The following is a 22,979-nucleotide window of genomic DNA, read 5'->3' on the forward strand; positions in this document are numbered from 1 at the left end:
CCTGACATTGAGCATGCTCAGTACACAGCCGCCAAACTGGCAGTGTAGGAAATGCGCTCGGCAGCCGTTCATTGCCTCCTATGCACTGTGTGTGCCGTATACCATCTGTGGAGGTGTCGTCAATCGCCACATTACACAGATGCTATTAAAGATGGCAGCCCCCAGTACAGCAAATAGTCATTAATAACTACAATGTAAAAACAAAAGAAAGAAAATCAAATCGGTTTGCTTCATGAAAGTAAATGTTTTAATTATTATAAAAAATAAATAAAATAAAAACACACACACACACACATTTCCTTTATTTGTGAGGTCTATATTGAGGCCAATCAAGTGTTTTCAGACCATGTGCAGAATCAGGGACTCCTGTCAGAGAAAGCAAAGTAGGAGGAGTAAAAATGGGGGGGTATGTTGAGAGCGCTGCTGTCAGATGGCGATGGTTGAAGTCAAGAAACGGTATGAGCCAGCACTTATGCAGGACTAACTTTTATTGAAAAAAGAAGTCAAGAAAGTAAAAACAGGACAGCGCGTTTCGGCGCTCACACGCGCCTTCCTCAGGTCCACAATCATAAATTTGTGTAGTCCTAGCCGGAGTTCCTGCGGGCGGGCCCGCCCGCAGGAACTCCGGCTAGGACTACACAAATTTATGATTGTGGACCTGAGGAAGGCGCCAGCGAGCGCCGAAACGCGTCGTCCTGTTTTTACTTTCTTGACTTCTTTTCTCAATAAAAGTTAGTCCTGCATAAGTGCTGGCTCATACCGTTTCTTGACTTCAACCATCGCCATCTGACAGTAGCGCTCTCAACATACCCCCCCCCCCCATTTTTACTCCTCCTACTTTGCATTTTAGTCCGTCCACCTCGGGAAGACGGAATAATAAGGGGTGAGAGCAGCAGACTGTCGCCATTCCTTCTCACCACCATTGTGTACTATCGACTCAAGGTCAGTACGCCACCGTAGGTGTCGGGTATTTTCATTTTTCACTTTTCCATAAAATACCACACAGGGAGCGCCCCATTGTTTTTTCTCCTCCTTTTCACCCTGTCAGAGAAAGGAATCCCTGCTCCTATACTCATCCCCAAAAATATTAACTGAGCAGTGGGGCATACAGTGTGCGTCTCACTGCTCAGTCTACAGGAGCAGGGACTCCTTTGGTTTGACAGAAGACCCTTCCCCTGTGGGAATCCGTGTCAGTCGTTGAGTCAAAAACAAAACTTGGCAGCTAATTTGGGTGAATTTTAGTAGATTTTCTCATTTTTTAGTAAAACATTTCCTGCAATCTGAGCATAAAAAATTATTATTTTATAAAGGGAGTTTGCAGATATTGCTCAAAATTTGATACCTTACATAATTACTTGGCTTCTCCTCAGAGTTCTTCAATGTACAAATAGATATGATTTTCTAGCAAAAATTTTCTCACATTCTAAGCATAAAAATGGCTTCTCCCCTGTGTGACTTCTCTGATAAATAAGATGTGATTTCAGACTTAAAGATTTCCCATATTATGAACACAAAACTGTCTTCGCCAGAGTGAATTCTTAGATGATCCAACCAGTTCTGTAAAAACACATACTGCATTCTGAACATAACTATGGCTTCTGTCCTCGTGTTCAATCTCACATTTTTCCACAGGAAAGTATTTGCTACTCAAATATCTCCCACATTCAGGAAATTAAAGTGGCTTATCACCTTTGTGTGAGTTCTCTGATGCTTGCATAGACTTGACTGATAAGAAAAACATTTCCCACATTCTGAACATGAAAACGGCTTCTCTCCTGTGTGAATTCTCTGATGTTTGACGAGATCTGATTTCTGTATAAAACTTTTCCCGCATTCTGTACACGAAAATGGCTTTTCTCCTGTATGAATTCTCCGATGTTTAACAAGATCTGATTTATGAATAAAACTTTTCCCACATTCTGAACATGAAAAGGACTTCTCCCCGGTGTGAATTTTGTAATGACTAAAAAAATTTGATTTCTGCCCAAAACATTTCCCACATTCGGAGCATGAAAATGGCTTCTCTCCTGAGTGAATCATCAGATGTCTCACAAGATGTGCTTTCGCAGTATAACATTTCCCACATTCTGAACATGAAAATGGCTTCTCCCCTGTGTGACCTCGCTGATGATTTACAAGATGAACTTTCTGATTAAAACATTTCCCACATTCGGAACAGGAAAATGGTTTGTCCCTGGTGCGACTTTTCTGATGTTTCACAACACCTATTTTTTGCCTTAAAGATTTACCACATTCAGAATATGTCCTTCCATCTATGTAATGTCTCTCATGCATGGAAAGAGATTTGTTTTCTAAACGTTTCCCACATTCAGCAGTCGAAAAAAAATTATGTTTAGTTCTTTTTTGGTCATTGTGCGGTTGATCTTTTACATTGTTGTGAGGAGACAGGAGGAGATGTTCATGGGGGTCTTTTGTGCTTTCTTTACCTGTAAAAATAAACAAAAATCTCACATACAAAATTAATATTTTATAATCCCTAAGTGAAAAATAGACACACACAACGAGCAAGAATTATATCTTTTAAACAAAAATTATCAAATAAACCAGAGTTAAAAACATGGCAAGAAAAATATATAAACACACATAACTATCAAAAATAAAAGGTGACAGCTGTGGTCCATGAGGCTACACATCGGAATCCTGTAAAAAAAAAAAAAAAAAAAAAGTTGTTGGCGTGTAGCCCAACATGTTACTGACGCTTCTACAGACATCCAGGGCCGATCTCGGGGTCTTGGAAACCTGGGTGCTGGATTTTTTTTTTTTTGGTGCACCTAGGTGGGCGTTGCTATCCGATTAGCTCCTCCTCTTCACAAATGCAATTCTGCTAACAGTGTGTATACATTTTTTTCCGTCATTTTTTTTTATTTTCTACATTCTCCAACATCCGTTCTACGATAGAACATTTAAATTGCCCCCTTTTCCCATTTTCCAAATTTTATTTTAATAATTAAAAAAAATTGTCCAAACTACTAATCCCTTTCCACTATAACATCCTGGGAAAGGAGGGGCCGGCTTCAGAGTGGGATTATGATGTTACCCCGCTCAGTACCCCAGCGCCCTCTTGTGGCTGGAAACGTCAGCCAGTGGCTGCAACGGCAATCACCGCTGCAAAGCTATTAAAGGGGTACTCCGCTCCTAGACATTTTATCCCCTATCCAAAAGGATAGGGGATAAGATGTCTGATCGCGGGGGTCCTGCCGCTGGGGAGCCCCACAATCTCGGTTGAAGCACCCCGGACATCCGGTGAACTTTGCTCAGTGCCGGATGACTGGCGATGCAGGGCGGAGGCTCGTGACATCACGCCCCCTCCCATAGACTTGCATTGAGGGGGCGTGACCGTGACGTCACAAGCCTCCGGCGCTGCACCCGACGAACGAACGCCGCGTGCAGCAGGTAGATCGCGGGGGCCCCGCCGCTGGGGATCCTTTGGATTGGGGATAAGATGTCTAGGGGCAGAGTACCCCTTTAACAAAAAAAAGTCAATACTACACAAAAGTTGTATCAGTAAAAAAAAAAATTAGAAAAATTAAGAACCTTATAAAAAAAAAAAAAATGTTAAATACTTTTTTTTTTTTTTTTACAAAACAAAATGACCCCCCACATATAGAATACATGGAACCATACTGACCTGTAGAATAGTTAGCATGTCAGTTTTACTATATAATGAAAAAATATATTTTCCCCCAAATTGTGCAATTTCAGTTTTTCTTTTTTTAGTTTTTCCCTTAATATATATTTGTTTTTTCTTAGCTTTATTATAAATTATAGGGTAAAATAAAGAGTGTAAGTGAAATGTAGAACCTGTCCCACAAAAATAACCCCTACTATATAACTGAGGGGAAAAAAACACATGGGGAGGAAGAAAACATAAGCGAAGAATTAAAATTCCTCTGGGTCGGGAAAAGGTTAAAGGGGTACTCCACTCCCCCTCAATGCAAGGCCGTGGGAAGGGGTGTGACAGCAGTCACACCCCCTCCCATAGACTTGCATTGAGGGGGCGGGACATGACATCACAAGGGGGCGTGGTGACCCCCGAAGCCCGCACCAGCATTCGGAACTAAATGTTCCAAGCGCTGGGGAGTGGAGTACCCCTTTAACCTCTTAAGGACGCAGGGCATACCTGCACACCCTGCACCCGCTCCCATGATATAACACGGGGTCACGCGGTGACCCCGCATCATATCGGGTCGGTCCCGACGGCTAAAGGTAGCCGGGACCTGTGGCTAATACTGGAAATCACCGATCGCGGTGATGTCCGGTATTAAAGGGGTTATCCAGGAAAAAAACGGTTTATCTATCAACTGGCTCCAGAAAGATAAACAGATTTGTAAATTACTTCTATTAAAAAATCTTAATCTTTCAGTACTTATGAGCTGCTGAAGTTGAGTTGTTCTTTTCTGTCTTAGTGCTCTCTGATAACACCTGTCTTGGGAACCACCCAGTTTAGAAGCAAATCCCCATAGCAAACCTCTTCTACTCTGTGCAGTTCCCAAGACAAGCAGAGATGTCAGCAGAGAGCACTGTTACCAGACAGAAAAGAACAACTCAACTTCAGAAGCTGATAACTATTGGACGGATTAAGATTTTTTTCAATAGAAATAATTTACAATTCTGTTTAACTTTTTGGAGCCAGTTGATATAAAAAAAAGTTTTTTTCTGGAATACCCCTTTAGACACAGCGATCAAAGTTGATTGCCGCGTCTAAAATGTAAAAGAATACATCAGGACACACGAGGAGGGTCCCTATCTTGCTCCTCGGCGTCCGATCAGCGATTGATTGCTCCAAACCTGAGATCCAGGATTGAGCAATCGACCGCTGAAAACACTGATCAATGCAATGCTATAGCATAGCATTGATCAGTGCCTCCAAACAATGTAATGCATGTAATAGTCTCCAATGGGAGCTATAACCTTGAAAAAAAATAAAAGTGAAAAAAAAAGTTACCGTAATAAAGATGATTTAACCTTTCCTTAGTAAAAGTTTGAATCCCCCCCCCTTTTACCCATTTAAAAAAAAAAAAACAATGTAAATAAAAATAAATATAAAACATATGTGGTATCGCCGCGTGCGTAAATGTCCGAGCTATAAAAATATATCATTAATTAAACCGCACGGTCAATGACGTACGCGCAAAAAAATTCCAAATTCCAAAATAGTGTATTTTTAAATCACCTTTTTATACCATAAAATTTTTTGATAAAAAGCGATCAAAAAGTCATATCAAAACAAAAATGGTACTGTTGAAAACTTCATATCATGTCGCAAAAAATTAGCCCTCATACCGCCCCCATATACAGAAAAATAAAAAAGTTATAGGGGTCAGAAAAGGACATTTTTAAACGTTTTCATTTTCCTGCATGTAGTTATGATTTCTTCCAGAAGACAAAATCAAACCTATATAAGTAGGGGATCATTTTAACCGTATGGACCTACGGGATATATATATATGGTGTTAATTTTACCGAAAAATGCACTACGTAGAAACGGAAGACCCCAAAAGTAACATAATGGCGTTTTTTTTTCAATTTTGTCCACAATGATTTGTTTTTGGTTTTGGCCGTAGATTTTTGGGTAGAATGAATTATGTCATTACAAAGTAGAATTAGCGGCACACGAAAAAAAGAGCCATCATATGAGTCTGTAGGTCATAAATTGAAAGGGTTATGATTTTTAAAAGGTAAGGAGGAAAAAACTAAAATGCAAAAACAGGAAAACCCTGAGTCCTTAAGGGGTTAAAGTTAGGTACCTGTACAAGGACCAAAATACTGTGTAGAGAATGGGACATTGACCCCACTATACCCTAAAGACTGATAGATGGGGCCGATACCTCCTAGGTACTAATACGTGGGTCCAGAGGTGTAACCTGCAGCTTCTGGGCCCCAGTGCAGAATCTGTAACAGGGCCCCATGTCTACCAGGAGTCATTTATAATTCTGGTGTCTTCCTATTGGGTAGAGGTGCCTTTGGGCCCCTTTAGGCACCAGGGCCCTGGGGCGACTGCTATCTTTGCACCCTCTATAGCTCCACCCCTGCTTGGGTCCCAAAACTCTCTATAGACTGGTAAAATGTTTTGGTTTTTTTTTCTCAAGAAGGACCCAAAAAAAAAAAATAAAAAAAAAAGCTTAAAGAGGTACTCCGCCCCTAGACATCTTATCCCATATGCAAAGGATAGGGGATAAGATGTCAGATCGCCCGGGTCCCGCTGCTGGGGACCCCGGGGATCGCTGCTGCAGCACCCCACTATCATTACTGCACAGAGCCAGATCGCTCTGCACGTAATGACGGGCAATACAGGGGCCGGAGCATCGTTACGTCACGGCTCCGCCCCTCGTGACGTCACGACCCACCCCTTTCGATACAAGTCTATGGGAGGGGGCGTGGCGGTCGTCATGCCACCTGCCATAGACTTGCATTAAGGGGACGAGCAGTGATGTCATGAGGGGCGGAGCCATGACGTCACGCTGCTCCGTCCCCTGTATCGCCCGTCATTACGCACAGAGCAAACTCGCTCTGTGCTGTAGTGATAGCGAGGTGCCGCAGCGGCGATCCCCAGGGTCCCCAGCAGCGGCACCGCGGCGATCTGACATCTTATCCCCTATCCTTTGGATAGGGGATAAGACGTCTAGGGGCGGAGTACTCCTTCAAGGACCAGGCCAATTTTATTTTTGAGTTTTCGTTTTTTCCTCCTCGCCTTCTAAAATCCATAACTCTTTTATATTTCTATCCACAGACCCATATGAGGGCTTATTTTTTGCGTGACCAATTGTACTTTGAAATGACATCACTCATTTTACAATAAAATGTATGGTGAACCCCAAAAATTTTTTTTTTTTTTAGGGAAGGAATTTAAATGAAGAACCACAATTTTGCCAATTTCGGAAGGTTTTGTTTTCACATTGTGCACTTAACGGTAAAAATGACGTGTGTTCTTTATTCTGTGGATCAATACGATTGAAACGATACATAAGGCTACATAATTTTCTATTACTGTACCGCTTAAAAAAAATCTCAAACTTTTTGTACAAAATCAGTACAGTGATCCCTCAACATACGATGGTAATTGGTTCCAAATGAACCATCGTTACTTGAATCCATCGCATGTTGAGACATAAGTGCAATAGTAATATAGAAAGTTATACTCACGTGTCCCCGCTGCTCCGGACCGTCACCGCTGCCCTGGATCGTCGTTTTCCATCGCCGTCATCACGTGGCTCCTATTGGATGACGGGACGGCGTACGCGGTGATGTGATGACGAAGAAGGAAAGCGATGGCCAAGCAGCGGAGCATGAAAGAGGACGGTCCGGAGCGGCGGGGACAGGTGAATGACACTCACCGGACCACATGGGGCACATTAAATGGCTATCCGGTGGCAGCTGAAGCAGTCTGCGCTGCCGGATAGCCGTTTATGCGATGGCCCCGACATACAAAAGCATCGTATGTTGATGCTGCCTCAGAGAGGCCATCGTATGTTGAAATGATCGTATGTCGGGGCCATCGTAGGTCGGGGGGGTCACTGTACATCTCATTGGGAACAGGGAGAACTCTACAAAAGAAACCCCAGATACATGGAGGCTCTCACCATTCTCTGACACTGATCGGGGTTCCTCCAGTTCTCTCCTCGTTCCTCCAGAACTTTCCTGCACGGATCCAACATTAAGGACCTGAGGAGAAAATCAGGAAAAGGTCAGAAACTCCTAGAAGACAAGAACCAGGGACATCAACCCTGGGGCCCAAAATGTTCTATTCTAGATGAGGCTGAAGTCCTGGACTAATGTTCTGTGAAGAGAAAGATCATGTCCAACATCTACCTGATGGTCCAGTGGGATATCCTCCTCTTCCTCTTTACAATCCTGGGGATATAGAGGACGGGGACACCTCTCGGGTGGATTTATACTACTGGATCCATCTATAGGAAATAAACACAGTGACTGAATCCATTGTTATATGTGATGATCAGATGATGGGGGAATCTAGGAGATCCATGAGAGAAAGGTTTATAGGGAGACACTTACTAAGCTCTGCCGGTGGCTCCAATCCTCAAACACATTATTGTGCAAAATGGTGAGGTTTTACTTTAAAAATTTGTGCAGAAAATGTGCGCGGCTCGTTCCAAGGGGCAGGGAAGGAGGTTCGGCTTCACATGGAGGGGCCTCACGTCCTCACAGCCGACTTGCAGGAATATACAAGAGCACATAGGGGCTCTATAGGGGGCTACAATTGGTGGTGTATCTTTCTGCGCCTCAATGGGGGGGGGGGGGGGGCTATTTTTGCGCCTCTTAGTAAATCCAGTGGACTGGAAATGGGCAGAGCTTTATATGTGGAGCACCAAAACACTGCACACAGTAAATTCCTCCCCCAAGCTGTATGAAAGCGTCTTTACCGTTCTCGGACACTAATATGGGGTTTTCCAGTCCACTCGTTCCTTCATAACTTTCCTCCACCGATTCCACAATAAGGACCTGAGAAGGAAAAAACAAACGGAACCCTAATTTATCCTATATACAGTCCTCTAAAAGGCATTAAAGGGGTACTCCACTAGAAAACATTTTTTTTTAAATCTATTTATCTTTCTGGAACCAATTGATTTGTAAATGACTTCTATTACAAAATCTTAATCCTTCCAGTACTTATCAGCTGCTGTATGCTGCACAGGAAGTGCTTTTCTTTTTGAATTTCCTTTCTGCCTGACCACAGTGCTCTCTGCTGACCCCTCTGGCCATTTTAGGAACTGTCCAGAGTACAAGAAAATCCCCATAGAAAACCTCTGGACAGTTCCTACAGTGGACAAAGGTGTCAGCAGAGAGCACTGTGGTCAGACAGAAAGGAAATTCAAAATGAAAACAACTTCCCGTGGCTCATAACAGCAGCTGATAAGTACTGGAAGGATTAAGATTTTTTTAATAGAAGTAATTTACAAATCTGTTTAACTTTCTGGCACCAGTTGATTTAAAAAAAAAAATAATAATAATAATAAAGTTTTCCAGCGGAGTACCCCTTTAACTAGATCAACAGAAATGTGTATGTTATCTTGTCACATGACATGATCCAAGATGGCACTGCTCTTACAGTAGAGAAGCCCTTCATTACTACTGGAGAATAAACCCTTAAAAGCTCCCTCCCATAGACTTGCATTGAGGGAGCTTGACATGACATCACAAGGGGGCGTGGCTGACCCTCGCAGCGCACGCACACAGCGTTTGGAACTAAGTGTTCTGAACAGTGGCCAGTGGAGTACCCCCTTAAGGACCATAAAAAGTTTAGTTTGGTGACAGGTACTCTAAATAATTCTTAACTTTTTAGAATTTTTTTTTTTCTTAATTGACAATTTCTGACCCCTAAAACTTTTTAATTTTTTTTTTTGTTTACCGGACTCTATGAGGGCTAATTTTTTGCACCATGATCTGTAGTTTTATTGGTACCATTGTGATATTGATCAGACTTTTTGATTGCTTTTTACTTCATTTTTTCTGAGGCAAGATGTGATTTAAAAAACAAAAAAAACAAAAAAAAAAAAACACAATTCTGGGATTTGGTATTTTTATTTTTTTTTTACCTTTAATTACGCACGCAGCATTTCCAAACATGTAAAGGGGGGTGATTTAATATATTGATATGGAAGGGGTTCATGTAAGTTAAACCTTTATAAAAAATATATATATTTTTTTATGCTGTTGGTCCCTTAGGGGACTTTTAGGAGGAATCATTAGATTATAGAACTCCATTGACCTGTGTGCTCTGCGCTCGTTTGGTAAAGCCTGGTCAAGCCAGACCCCATCAATCACACAGATGGGCAGAAAGGAGAGGTAAGCCTTCTGGATCCCACCCCTGCGATCTTACTGGGTGGGGTGGGGGGAGGGACCCACCCGGGAGGGACCCACCCCACTGAACCACCAAGGACGCATTAAAGGTCCCTTTAGATGCCGCTGTCAGCATTGACAGTGGCAATATAAAGGGTTAAAGGTCGGCCGTGGCAATCGCCGCATGCAGGCTATTAGTGGCGCCTCTCAGCTACAGGAGTCAGCTGAGGGACACCCGGTATGGCGCAGACTTGAGTCAGGAGCCCTCGTTGTACACCTTTAACCGCACAATGGTCATTAAGAGGTTAAACCTTCTTTCCTCCAGCCGGGGAGCAGACACATTTGACCGCAAAGTTCTCCGGTCTCTTATAAAACTGAATGATGTCTTCTACATGAGGCTGTTTTTTTTTGTTTTGTTTTTTATTGTAGAAAGATTATGGCCAATGACTCCTTCAGTACATGACAGTATTCTGGAGCCTTAGTAGCAGCTGACTGGCATTGTGCTGTTATTTACTCCATCATCTACAGGGGAGAACTTTACATTTATCCAGGATGAATCTTTATTGCCAAGTGCACAGAGGACGACATTTACCACAATCTTTTATGGACCCAGAAACTATTTATATCCACAACCAACCAGAACCGACACCAGATGATATAGATGATATAGATGATATAGAGGATATAGAGGATATACTGCACTGCTGGAGGAGAGTAGTAGAAGCTTCATTATATTCATCTATAGAGAATTTGTAGATATCTCAGCTTCATCTACCTGATGGTCCAGTGGGATATCCTCCTCTTCCTCTTTACAATCCTGGGGATATAGAGGACGGGGACACCTCTCCGGGGGATTTATACTACTGGATCCATCTATAGGAAATAAACACAGTGACTGAATCCATTGTTATATGTGATGATCAGATGATGGGGGAATCTAGGAGATCCACAAACCTGCTCTCTCCTCTTACCTGGTGATGTGAGGGACTGGTGATCCTCCATCATGACCTGATCCTTGTACAGATCCTTGTGTCCTAATAAATACTCCCACTCCTCCATGGAGAAATAGACAGTGACATCCTGACACCTTATAGGAACCTGACACAGACAATGATACAATTCTCCTCCAGACACTTCATACCTTGGTGTTATTGTATAATGTCCCAGCATTCCCAGCAGCGCTCACCTCTCCAGTCAGCAGCTCAGTGATCCTGGAGGTAAGTTCTAGGATCTTCTGCTCATGTATCAGTGAATGAGGTGGAGGCTCCTCGGGGGCGGGGCTCTGGCTCCTGCTCCAGCCTCCTGACACACGGGGTGTCACACACTCACCAGACGACTTCTTCACTACTGTGTAATCCTGTGTATGGGGAGACACTGATCACTACAGAGAGAAGAAGAATCCCGCACCTTTCCGCTCATTTCCCTGCTTTATTAATAGAGATACAAGGAAGGCCATGTGACCCGCTCACCTCTCCAGTGATCCAGTAGATCATCTCTAGGGTGAGGTCTAATATCCTCCCAGACATGTGGTCTCTGTCCTCCTCCATCCTTGGTCGGTCACTGACCATGGTCTGTCTAATAAATATTTGTCTGTGATCGTCCTGAACCTATATAACCTGAGGAGAAAGAGGATTGTTTGGTAAATCATGAACATGAAGTATAACGTGTCACTAATTGTGAAATATAAAGCAATGGAGGTGACTTAAAAGGGGTACTCCGCTGCTCAGCGTTTGGAACAAACAGTTTTGAACGCTGGAGCCGGTGCCAGGATATGACATCATAGCCCCATCTCTTCATGACATCACGCTCCTCCCCCTCAATGCAAGTCTATGGGAGGGGGCGTGACAGCTGTCATTGAGGGCATTTGTTCCAAATGCTGAGCAGCTGAGTACCCCTTTAACCTGTTGGCGACGGCCCTCTAATAACGCCCGGGATACGTGGCTAATAGCGCGCGGCACTGATTGCGGTGCTGTGCGCTATTAACCCTTTAGACGCGGCATTCAAAGTTGAACGCCGCGTCTAAAATGAAAGTAAACTTGGGATCGCCGAGGCGAAATCGCAGCATCCCGAACCGCTGTAGGACAGCCGGAGGGTCCCTACCTGCCTCCTCGCTGTCCGATCGCCGAATGACTGCTCAGTGCCTTAGATCCAAGCATGAGCAGTCAAGTGGCAGAATCATCGATCACTGGTTTCTTATGAGAAACCATTGATCAATGTAAAATATCAGTGTGTGCAGTGTTATAGGTCCCTATGGAATAACAATGATCAGTGTGTGCAGTGTTATAGGTCCCTATGGGAGTTAAAAGTTTGAATCACCCCCCTTTTCCTATTGAAAAAAAAACCTGTGTAAAAATAAACATATGTGTTATTGCTGCGTGCGGAAATGTCTGAATTATAAAAATATATCGTTAATTAAACCGCACAGTCAATGGCGTACGCGCAAAAAAATCCTAATTACAAAATAGCGTATTTTTTATCAACTTTTTATATCATGAAAAAATGGATAAAAAGCGATCAAAAAGTCCGATCAATACAAAAATGGTACCGATAAAAACTTCAGATCACCCCATACGCGTTAAAATTAAAAAGTTATAGGGGTCAGAAGATGACAATTTTAAACGTATAAATTCCGATCTGCTAGGACACGAGCGGAGGGCCTCTTACCTTGCTCCGTCGCGTTTGATCGGTGATTGATTGCTCCAAGCCTGAGATGCAGGCTTCAGCAATTGACCGTCGATAACACTGATCAATATTTTAGCGCCATACACGGAAAAATAAAAAAGTTATAGGGGTCAGAAGATGACAATTTTAAACGTATACATTTTCCTGCATGTACAGCAATATCCAACCTATATAAGTAGGGTATCATTTTAATCGTATGGACCTACAGAATAAAGGTAAGGTGTCATTTTTACCAAAAAATTTACTGCGTAGAAATGGTAGCCCCCAAAAATTACAAAATGGCGCTTTTTCTTCAATTTTTACCCACTGGCGTTTGACAGATCTTTGCAACAGTGGGCTGTGCAAATGAAAAAATTATATTTTTCTTTTTCACGGACCACTGTTCCAAAAATCTGTCAGACACCTGTGGGGCGTAAATGCTCACTGTACCCCTTATTACATTATATGAGGGGTGTAGTTTCCAAAATGGGCTCCCATGTTGGGGGGGTCCATTGTTATGGCACTATGGGGGCTTTGTAAACACCCATGGCCTTCAATTCCAGACACATTTTCTCTCCAAAATCCCAATGGCGCTCCTTCTCTTCTGAGCATTGTAGTTCGCCCGCAGAGCACTTTACATCTACATTTGGTGTATGTTCTAACTCAGAAGAAATGGGGTTACAAATTTTGGGGGGCTTTTTTCCTATTTTCCTTTGTGAAAATGAAACATTTAGGGTAACACCAGCATTTTAGTGAAAAAAAAATGTTTTTTTAATTTTCCCATCCAACTTTAACGAAAATTCGTCAAACATCTGTGGGGTGTTAAGGCTCACTATACCCCTTGTTACGTTCCGTGAAGGGTGCAGTTTCCAAAATGGGGTCACATCTGGATATTTATTTTTTTGCGTTTTTGTCAGAACCGCTGTAAAATCAGCCACCCCTGTGCATATCACCAATTTAGGCTTCAAATGTACATAGTGCTCTCTCACTCTTGAGCCTTGTTGTGCACCTGCAGAGCATTTTACACCCACATATGGGGTATTTCTGTACTCAGGAGAAATTGCGTTACAAATTTAGTTTTTTTTCCCCTTTTACCTCTAGTGAAAATAAAAAGTATGGGGCAACACCAGCATGTTAATGTAAAAATATATTTTTTTTAAACTAACAGGCAGGTGTAGACCCCAACTTTTCCTTTTTTTTCCCTTTTCGTAAGGGGTAAAAGGAGAAAAAGCCCCACAAAATTTGTAGTGCAATTTCTCCCGAGTACGGAAATACCCCATATATGGCACTAAACTGTTTCCTTGAAATACGACGGGGCTCTGAATTGAGAGAGCGCCATGCGCATTTGAGGACTAAATTAGGGATTGTATAGGGGTGGATATAGGGATATTCTACGCCAGTGATTCAAAAACAGGGTGCCTCCAGCTGTTGTCAGTGGCTGTCCGGAAATGCTGGGAGTTGTTGTTTTGCATTTTGGAAACACTGCCGTACGATACGTTTTCATTATTATTAGGTGGGACAGTGTAAGGGGGTGTATATTAGGGGTGTGAATCGCCAAGAATTTGGCGATTCGATTCGAATCGCGATACCAGTGTGGCGATTCGATATATCCCGATATATCGCGATACCGTCTAGGTGACGATACATCGCGATATATCGCCCACCTGGGAGCATTCATAGATCCCAATAGACGCCGCTGTCAGCTTTGACAGCGGCGATCTAGTACTCCGGTGCTCACTTTTCTCATGTTATCCCGTCCGGGCTGCAAAATAAAATAAAACGCACTTTATCTTACCTGCCAACGAGCCCCGGAGCTCCGGTACACTCCGGTATAGGTGTTCGGTCCCCGGGCTGTATTCTTCTTACTTCCTGTTAGTCCGGCACGTCACATGGAGCTTCAGCCTATCACCAGCGGAGGCGGGACATCGCTGCGGCCAGTGATAGGCTGAAGCTCCATGTGACGTGCCGGACTAACAGGAAGTAAGAAGAATACAGCCCGGGGACCGAACACCTGTACCGGAGCTCCGGGGGCTCGTTGGCAGGTAAGATAAAGTGCGTTTTATTAAAAATTCCACATCCCTAAAAGAATTGATTCAAAAATATTTTGAATCGATTCTGTATCGGTAAATGAAAAATCGCGATTATCGCGAGAATCGATTTTTTCTTACATCCCTAGTGTATATGTAGTGTTTTACCCTTTATTATGTGTTAGTGTAGTGTTTTTAGGGTACATTCGCACTGGCGGAGGTTTACGGTGAGTTTCTCACTAGGAGTTTGCGCTGCGGCCGATAATTTGCTGCAGCTCAAACTTTAAGCAGGAAACCCACGGTAAACCTGCCTGTGTGAATGTACCCTGTACATTCACATGGGGGGCAAACCTCCAGCTGTTTCAAAACTACAACTCCCAGCATGTACTGACAGACCGTACATGTTGGTAGTTGTACTTTTGCAACAGCTGGAGGCACACTGGTTGGAAAACGTTCAGATAGGTAACAGAACCTATCTGAACGTTTTCCAACCAGTGTGCCTCCAGCTGTTGCAAAACTACAACTCCCAACATGTACTGATCGCCAAAGGGCACGCTGGGAGATGTAGTTATGCAACAGCTGGAGGTACGCAACTTCAACTCCCAGCATGCCGAGACAGCTGTTTGCTGTTTGGGCATACTGGGATTTGCAGTTTTGAAACACACACACACACACATATATATATATATATATATATATATATATATATATATATATAGTGGTCTCAAACTGTAGAAGCAGAGAGCCGCACCGCTGTCCTCTTCTGTCGTCGATCACCGCCGCCGGCGCTGGTCCCTGTCGGTTTCCCCGTTCTACCCCGCCTATTGTGGGTGGGCAGAAGGGGGAAACCGAAAGTTAACCCCCCCCCCCCCCGCCCCTGATCTGCTATTGGTTGTCGCTTCTTGATGACCAATAGTAGGGATAGGAGGGGTGGCACCCGCCATCCCCCTTATATTCCTGTTCACCGGGTCACCATAGACCCGTATGACCCGGAATAGGCGCAAATCGCAGGTGTGAATTCACCGGCGATTTGCAGCGATCGCCGACATGGGGGAGGGGGGCGGGGGCATTGGCACGGGATGCCTGCTGGCGGCGGTGATCGGAAATGCGGAGGGCATAAAGGTACGTCCTCCGTCCCCAAGGAGTTAAATTGAACCAAAATCAGTCAGTCAATCAGAAGGAGATCATTTCATATGTTCTAGATACATGATCTGCTGTGTAGGATCGCTCCATTATAGTAGGTAATGACTGCGCATTGGCTAAGGCTGGGTCCACACTACGTTTTCTCCCATACGGGAGCGCATACGGCAGGGGGGAGCTAAAAGCTCGCGCTCCCGTATGTTACCATATGCGCTCCCGTATGTCATTCATTTCAATGAGCCGACCGGAGTGAAACGTTCGGTCCGGTTGGCTCATTTTTGCGCCGTATGCGCTTTTACAACCGGACCTAAAACTGTGGTCAACCACAGTTTTAGGTCCGGTTGTAAAAGCGCATACGGCGCAAAAATGAGCCGACCGGACCGAACGTTTCACTCCGGTCGGCTCATTGAAATGAATGACATACGGGAGCGCATACGGTGACATACGGGAGCGCAAGCTTTTAGCTCCCCCCTGCCGTATGCGCTCCCGTATGGGGGAAAACGTAGTGTGGACCCAGCCTGAGAGAAAGCTGGGACTGTTCACTGGATCAATGAGCATGATAGCAGATACGTGCGTGTAGTAGTGGTGAGTAGTGTGCAGTGTACATGTAGTAGAGGTGAGTAGTGTGTAGTGTACATGTAGTAGAGGTGAGTAGTGTGTAGTGTACATGTAGTAGAGGTGAGTAGTGTGTAGTGTACATGTAGTAGAGGTGTGTAGTGTGTAGTGTACATGTAGTAGAGGTGAGTAGTGTGCAGTGTGCACGTAGTAGAGGTGAGTAGTGTGCAGTGTGCACGTAGTAGAGGTGAGTAGTGTGCAGTGTGCACGTAGTAGAGGTGAGTAGTGTGTAGTGTGCACGTAGTAGAGGTGAGTAGTGTGTAGTGTACATGTAGTAGAGGTGAGTAGTGTGTAGTGTACATGTAGTAGAGGTGAGTAGTGTGTAGTGTACATGTAGTAGAGGTGTGTAGTGTGTAGTGTACATGTAGTAGAGGTGAGTAGTGTGTAGTGTACATGTAGTAGAGGTGAGTAGTGTGTAGTGTACATGTAGTAGAGGTGAGTAGTGTGTAGTGTACATGTAGTAGAGGTGAGTAGTGTGTAGTGTACATGTAGTAGAGGTGAGTAGTGTGTAGTGTACATGTAGTAGAGGTGAGTAGTGTGTAGTGTACATGTAGTAGAGGTGTGTAGTGTGTAGTGTACATGTAGTAGAGGTGTGTAGTGTACATGTAGTAGAGGTGAGTAGTGTGTAGTGTACATGTAGTAGAGGTGAGTAGTGTGTAGTGTACATGTAGTAGAGGTGAGTAGTGTGTAGTGTACATGTAGTAGAGGTGAGTAGTGTGTAGTGTACATGTAGTAGAGGTGAGTAGTGTGTAGTGTACATGTAGTAGAGGTGAGTAGTGTGTAGTGTACATGTAGTAGAGGTGAGTAGTGTGTAGTGTACATGTAGTAGAGGTGAGTAGTGTGTAGTGTACATGTAATAGAGGTGAGTAGTGTGCAGTGTACATGTAGTAGAGGTGAGTAGTGTGCAGTGTACATGTAGTAGAGGTGAGTAGTGTGTAGTGTACATGTAGTAGAGGTGAGTAGTGTACATGTAGTAGAGGTGAGTAGTGTGCAGTGTACATGTAGTAGAGGTGAGTAGTATGCAGTGTACATGTAGTAGAGGTGAGTATGCAGTGTACATGTAGTAGTGGTGAGTGTGCAGTGTACATGTAGTAGAGGTGAGTAGTATGCAGTGTACATGTAGTAGAGGTGAGTAGTGTGTAGTGTACATGTAGTAGAGGTGAGTAGTGTGTAGTGTACATGTAGTAGAGGTGAGTAGTGTGTAGTGTACATGTAATAGAGGTGAGTAGTGTGCAGTGTACATGTAGTAGAGGTGAGTAGTGTGTAGTGTACATGTAGTAGAGGTGAGTAGTGTACATGTAGTAGAGGTGAGTAGTGTGCAGTGTACATGTAGTAGAGGTGAGTAGTATGCAGTGTACATGTAGTAGAGGTGAGTATGCAGTGTACATGTAGTAGTGGTGAGTGTGCAGTGTACATGTAGTAGAGGTGAGTAGTATGCAGTGTACATGTAGTAGAGGTGAGTAGTGTGTAGTGTACATGTAGTAGAGGTGAGTAGTGTGTAGTGTACATGTAGTAGAGGTGTGTAGTGAGTAGTGTACATGTAGTAGAGGTGTGTAGTGTGCAGTGTACATGTAGTAGAGGTGAGTAGTGTGCAGTGTACATGTAGTAGAGGTGAGTAGTGTGCAGTGTACATGTAGAAGAGGTGAGTAGTGTGCAGTGTACATGTAGTAGAGGTGAGTAGTGTGCAGTGTACATGTAGTAGAGGTGAGTAGTGTGTAGTGTACATGTAGTAGAGGTGAGTAGTGTGTAGTGTACATGTAGTAGAGGTGAGTAGTGTGTAGTGTACGTGTAGTAGAGGTGAGTAGTGTGTAGAGTAAATGTAGTAGAGGTGAGTAGTGTGTAGTGTACATGTAGTAGAGGTGAGTAGTGTGTAGTGTACATGTAGTAGAGGTGTGTAGTGTGTATGTAGTAGAGGTGAGTGTGTAGTGTACATGTAGTAGAGGTGAGTGTGTAGTGTACATGTAGTAGAGGTGAGTAGTGTACATGTAGTAGAGGTGAGTAGTGTACATGTAGTAGAGGTGAGTAGTGTACATGTAGTAGAGGTGTGTAGTGTACATGTAGTAGAGGTGAGTGTGTAGTGTACATGTAGTAGAGGTGTGTAGTGTACATGTAGTAGAGGTGTGTAGTGTACATGTAGTAGAGGTGAGTAGTGTGTAGTGTACATGTAGTAGAGGTGTGTAGTGTACATGTAGTAGAGGTGAGTAGTGTACATGTAGTAGAGGTGTGTAGTGTACATGCAGTAGAGGTGAGTATGTAGTGTACATGCAGTAGAGGTGAGTAGTGTGTAGTGTACATGTAGTAGAGGTGAGTAGTGTGTAGTGTACATGTAGTAGAGGTGAGTAGTGTGTAGTGTACATGTAGTAGAGGTGAGTAGTGTGCAGTGTGCACGTAGTAGAGGTGAGTAGTGTGCAGTGTACATGTAGTAGAGGTGAGTAGTGTGTAGTGTACATGTAGTAGAGGTGAGTAGTGTACATGTAGTAGAGGTGAGTAGTGTGCAGTGTACATGTAGTAGAGGTGAGTAGTGTGTAGTGTACATGTAGTAGAGGTGAGTAGTGTGTAGTGTACATGTAGTAGAGGTGAGTAGTGTGTAGTGTACATGTAGTAGAGGTGAGTAGTGTGTAGTGTACATGTAGTAGAGGTGAGTAGTGTGCAGTGTGCACGTAGTAGAGGTGAGTAGTGTGCAGTGTGCACGTAGTAGAGGTGAGTAGTGTGTAGTGTGCACGTAGTAGAGGTGAGTAGTGTGTAGTGTACATGTAGTAGAGGTGAGTAGTGTGTAGTGTACATGTAGTAGAGGTGTGTAGTGTGTAGTGTACATGTAGTAGAGGTGTGTAGTGTACATGTAGTAGAGGTGAGTAGTGTGTAGTGTACATGTAGTAGAGGTGAGTAGTGTGTAGTGTACATGTAGTAGAGGTGAGTAGTGTGTAGTGTACATGTAGTAGAGGTGAGTAGTGTGTAGTGTACATGTAGTAGAGGTGAGTAGTGTGTAGTGTACATGTAGTAGAGGTGTGTAGTGTGTAGTGTACATGTAGTAGAGGTGTGTAGTGTACATGTAGTAGAGGTGAGTAGTGTGTAGTGTACATGTAGTAGAGGTGAGTAGTGTGTAGTGTACATGTAGTAGAGGTGAGTAGTGTGTAGTGTACATGTAGTAGAGGTGAGTAGTGTGTAGTGTACATGTAGTAGAGGTGAGTAGTGTGTAGTGTACATGTAGTAGAGGTGAGTAGTGTGTAGTGTACATGTAGTAGAGGTGAGTAGTGTGTAGTGTACATGTAGTAGAGGTGAGTAGTGTGTAGTGTACATGTAATAGAGGTGAGTAGTGTGCAGTGTACATGTAGTAGAGGTGAGTAGTGTGTAGTGTACATGTAGTAGAGGTGAGTAGTGTACATGTAGTAGAGGTGAGTAGTGTGCAGTGTACATGTAGTAGAGGTGAGTAGTATGCAGTGTACATGTAGTAGAGGTGAGTATGCAGTGTACATGTAGTAGTGGTGAGTGTGCAGTGTACATGTAGTAGTGGTGAGTGTGCAGTGTACATGTAGTAGAGGTGAGTAGTATGCAGTGTACATGTAGTAGAGGTGAGTAGTGTGTAGTGTACATGTAGTAGAGGTGAGTAGTGTGTAGTGTACATGTAGTAGAGGTGAGTAGTGTGTAGTGTACATGTAATAGAGGTGAGTAGTGTGCAGTGTACATGTAGTAGAGGTGAGTAGTGTGTAGTGTACATGTAGTAGAGGTGAGTAGTGTACATGTAGTAGAGGTGAGTAGTGTGCAGTGTACATGTAGTAGAGGTGAGTAGTATGCAGTGTACATGTAGTAGAGGTGAGTATGCAGTGTACATGTAGTAGTGGTGAGTGTGCAGTGTACATGTAGTAGAGGTGAGTAGTATGCAGTGTACATGTAGTAGAGGTGAGTAGTGTGTAGTGTACATGTAGTAGAGGTGAGTAGTGTGTAGTGTACATGTAGTAGAGGTGTGTAGTGAGTAGTGTACATGTAGTAGAGGTGTGTAGTGTGCAGTGTACATGTAGTAGAGGTGAGTAGTGTGCAGTGTACATGTAGTAGAGGTGAGTAGTGTGCAGTGTACATGTAGAAGAGGTGAGTAGTATGCAGTGTACATGTAGTAGAGGTGAGTAGTGTGCAGTGTACATGTAGTAGAGGTGAGTAGTGTGCAGTGTACATGTAGTAGAGGTGAGTAGTGTGCAGTGTACATGTAGTAGAGGTGAGTAGTGTGTAGTGTACATGTAGTAGAGGTGAGTAGTGTGTAGTGTACATGTAGTAGAGGTGAGTAGTGTGTAGTGTACGTGTAGTAGAGGTGAGTAGTGTGTAGTGTAAATGTAGTAGAGGTGAGTAGTGTGTAGTGTACATGTAGTAGAGGTGAGTAGTGTGTAGTGTACATGTAGTAGAGGTGTGTAGTGTGTATGTAGTAGAGGTGAGTGTGTAGTGTACATGTAGTAGAGGTGAGTGTGTAGTGTACATGTAGTAGAGGTGAGTAGTGTACATGTAGTAGAGGTGAGTAGTGTACATGTAGTAGAGGTGAGTAGTGTACATGTAGTAGAGGTGTGTAGTGTACATGTAGTAGAGGTGAGTGTGTAGTGTACATGTAGTAGAGGTGTGTAGTGTACATGTAGTAGAGGTGTGTAGTGTACATGTAGTAGAGGTGAGTAGTGTGTAGTGTACATGTAGTAGAGGTGTGTAGTGTACATGTAGTAGAGGTGAGTAGTGTACATGTAGTAGAGGTGTGTAGTGTACATGCAGTAGAGGTGAGTATGTAGTGTACATGCAGTAGAGGTGAGTAGTGTGTAGTGTACATGTAGTAGAGGTGAGTAGTGTGTAGTGTACATGTAGTAGAGGTGAGTAGTGTGTAGTGTACATGTAGTAGAGGTGAGTAGTGTGCAGTGTGCACGTAGTAGAGGTGAGTAGTGTGCAGTGTACATGTAGTAGAGGTGAGTAGTGTGTAGTGTACATGTAGTAGAGGTGAGTAGTGTACATGTAGTAGAGGTGAGTAGTGTGCAGTGTACATGTAGTAGAGGTGAGTAGTATGCAGTGTACATGTAGTAGAGGTGAGTATGCAGTGTACATGTAGTAGTGGTGAGTGTGCAGTGTACATGTAGTAGAGGTGAGTAGTATGCAGTGTACATGTAGTAGAGGTGAGTAGTGTGTAGTGTACATGTAGTAGAGGTGAGTAGTGTGTAGTGTACATGTAGTAGAGGTGAGTAGTGTGTAGTGTACATGTAATAGAGGTGAGTAGTGTGCAGTGTACATGTAGTAGAGGTGAGTAGTGTGTAGTGTACATGTAGTAGAGGTGAGTAGTGTACATGTAGTAGAGGTGAGTAGTGTGCAGTGTACATGTAGTAGAGGTGAGTAGTATGCAGTGTACATGTAGTAGAGGTGAGTATGCAGTGTACATGTAGTAGTGGTGAGTGTGCAGTGTACATGTAGTAGAGGTGAGTAGTATGCAGTGTACATGTAGTAGAGGTGAGTATGCAGTGTACATGTAGTAGTGGTGAGTGTGCAGTGTACATGTAGTAGAGGTGAGTAGTATGCAGTGTACATGTAGTAGAGGTGAGTAGTGTGTAGTGTACATGTAGTAGAGGTGAGTAGTGTGTAGTGTACATGTAGTAGAGGTGAGTAGTGTGTAGTGTACATGTAATAGAGGTGAGTAGTGTGCAGTGTACATGTAGTAGAGGTGAGTAGTGTGTAGTGTACATGTAGTAGAGGTGAGTAGTGTACATGTAGTAGAGGTGAGTAGTGTGCAGTGTACATGTAGTAGAGGTGAGTAGTATGCAGTGTACATGTAGTAGAGGTGAGTATGCAGTGTACATGTAGTAGTGGTGAGTGTGCAGTGTACATGTAGTAGAGGTGAGTAGTATGCAGTGTACATGTAGTAGAGGTGAGTAGTGTGTAGTGTACATGTAGTAGAGGTGAGTAGTGTGTAGTGTACATGTAGTAGAGGTGTGTAGTGTGCAGTGTACATGTAGTAGAGGTGTGTAGTGTGCAGTGTACATGTAGTAGAGGTGAGTAGTGTGCAGTGTACATGTAGAAGAGGTGAGTAGTGTGCAGTGTACATGTAGTAGAGGTGAGTAGTGTGCAGTGTACATGTAGTAGAGGTGAGTAGTGTGCAGTGTACATGTAGTAGAGGTGAGTAGTGTGCAGTGTACATGTAGTAGAGGTGAGTAGTGTGCAGTGTACATGTAGTAGAGGTGAGTAGTGTGTAGTGTACATGTAGTAGAGGTGAGTAGTGTGTAGTGTACATGTAGTAGAGGTGAGTAGTGTACATGTAGTAGAGGTGAGTAGTGTGCAGTGTACATGTAGTAGAGGTGAGTAGTATGCAGTGTACATGTAGTAGAGGTGAGTATGCAGTGTACATGTAGTAGTGGTGAGTGTGCAGTGTACATGTAGTAGAGGTGAGTAGTATGCAGTGTACATGTAGTAGAGGTGAGTAGTGTGTAGTGTACATGTAGTAGAGGTGAGTAGTGTGTAGTGTACATGTAGTAGAGGTGAGTAGTGTGTAGTGTACATGTAATAGAGGTGAGTAGTGTGCAGTGTACATGTAGTAGAGGTGAGTAGTGTGTAGTGTACATGTAGTAGAGGTGAGTAGTGTACATGTAGTAGAGGTGAGTAGTGTGCAGTGTACATGTAGTAGAGGTGAGTAGTATGCAGTGTACATGTAGTAGAGGTGAGTATGCAGTGTACATGTAGTAGTGGTGAGTGTGCAGTGTACATGTAGTA

At 43.5% G+C, this 22,979-nt stretch overlaps 1 protein-coding gene and 1 pseudogene across 1 annotated transcript in view; both read right to left on the reverse strand.

The window, feature by feature from the left end:
* The window catches only part of LOC130357218 (oocyte zinc finger protein XlCOF8.4-like), a 329,282-nt gene that overhangs the window by 22,080 nt on the left and 284,223 nt on the right, over positions 1 to 22,979 (reverse strand). The gene's annotated exons all lie outside the window — the stretch shown is intronic.
* Positions 830 to 22,979, reverse strand: part of LOC130357524 (zinc finger protein 420-like) — a 48,533-nt pseudogene continuing 26,383 nt past the window's right edge.

Source organism: Hyla sarda, chromosome 2, assembly GCF_029499605.1.
Source record: "Hyla sarda isolate aHylSar1 chromosome 2, aHylSar1.hap1, whole genome shotgun sequence".
NCBI classification, from domain to species: domain Eukaryota; kingdom Metazoa; phylum Chordata; class Amphibia; order Anura; family Hylidae; genus Hyla; species Hyla sarda.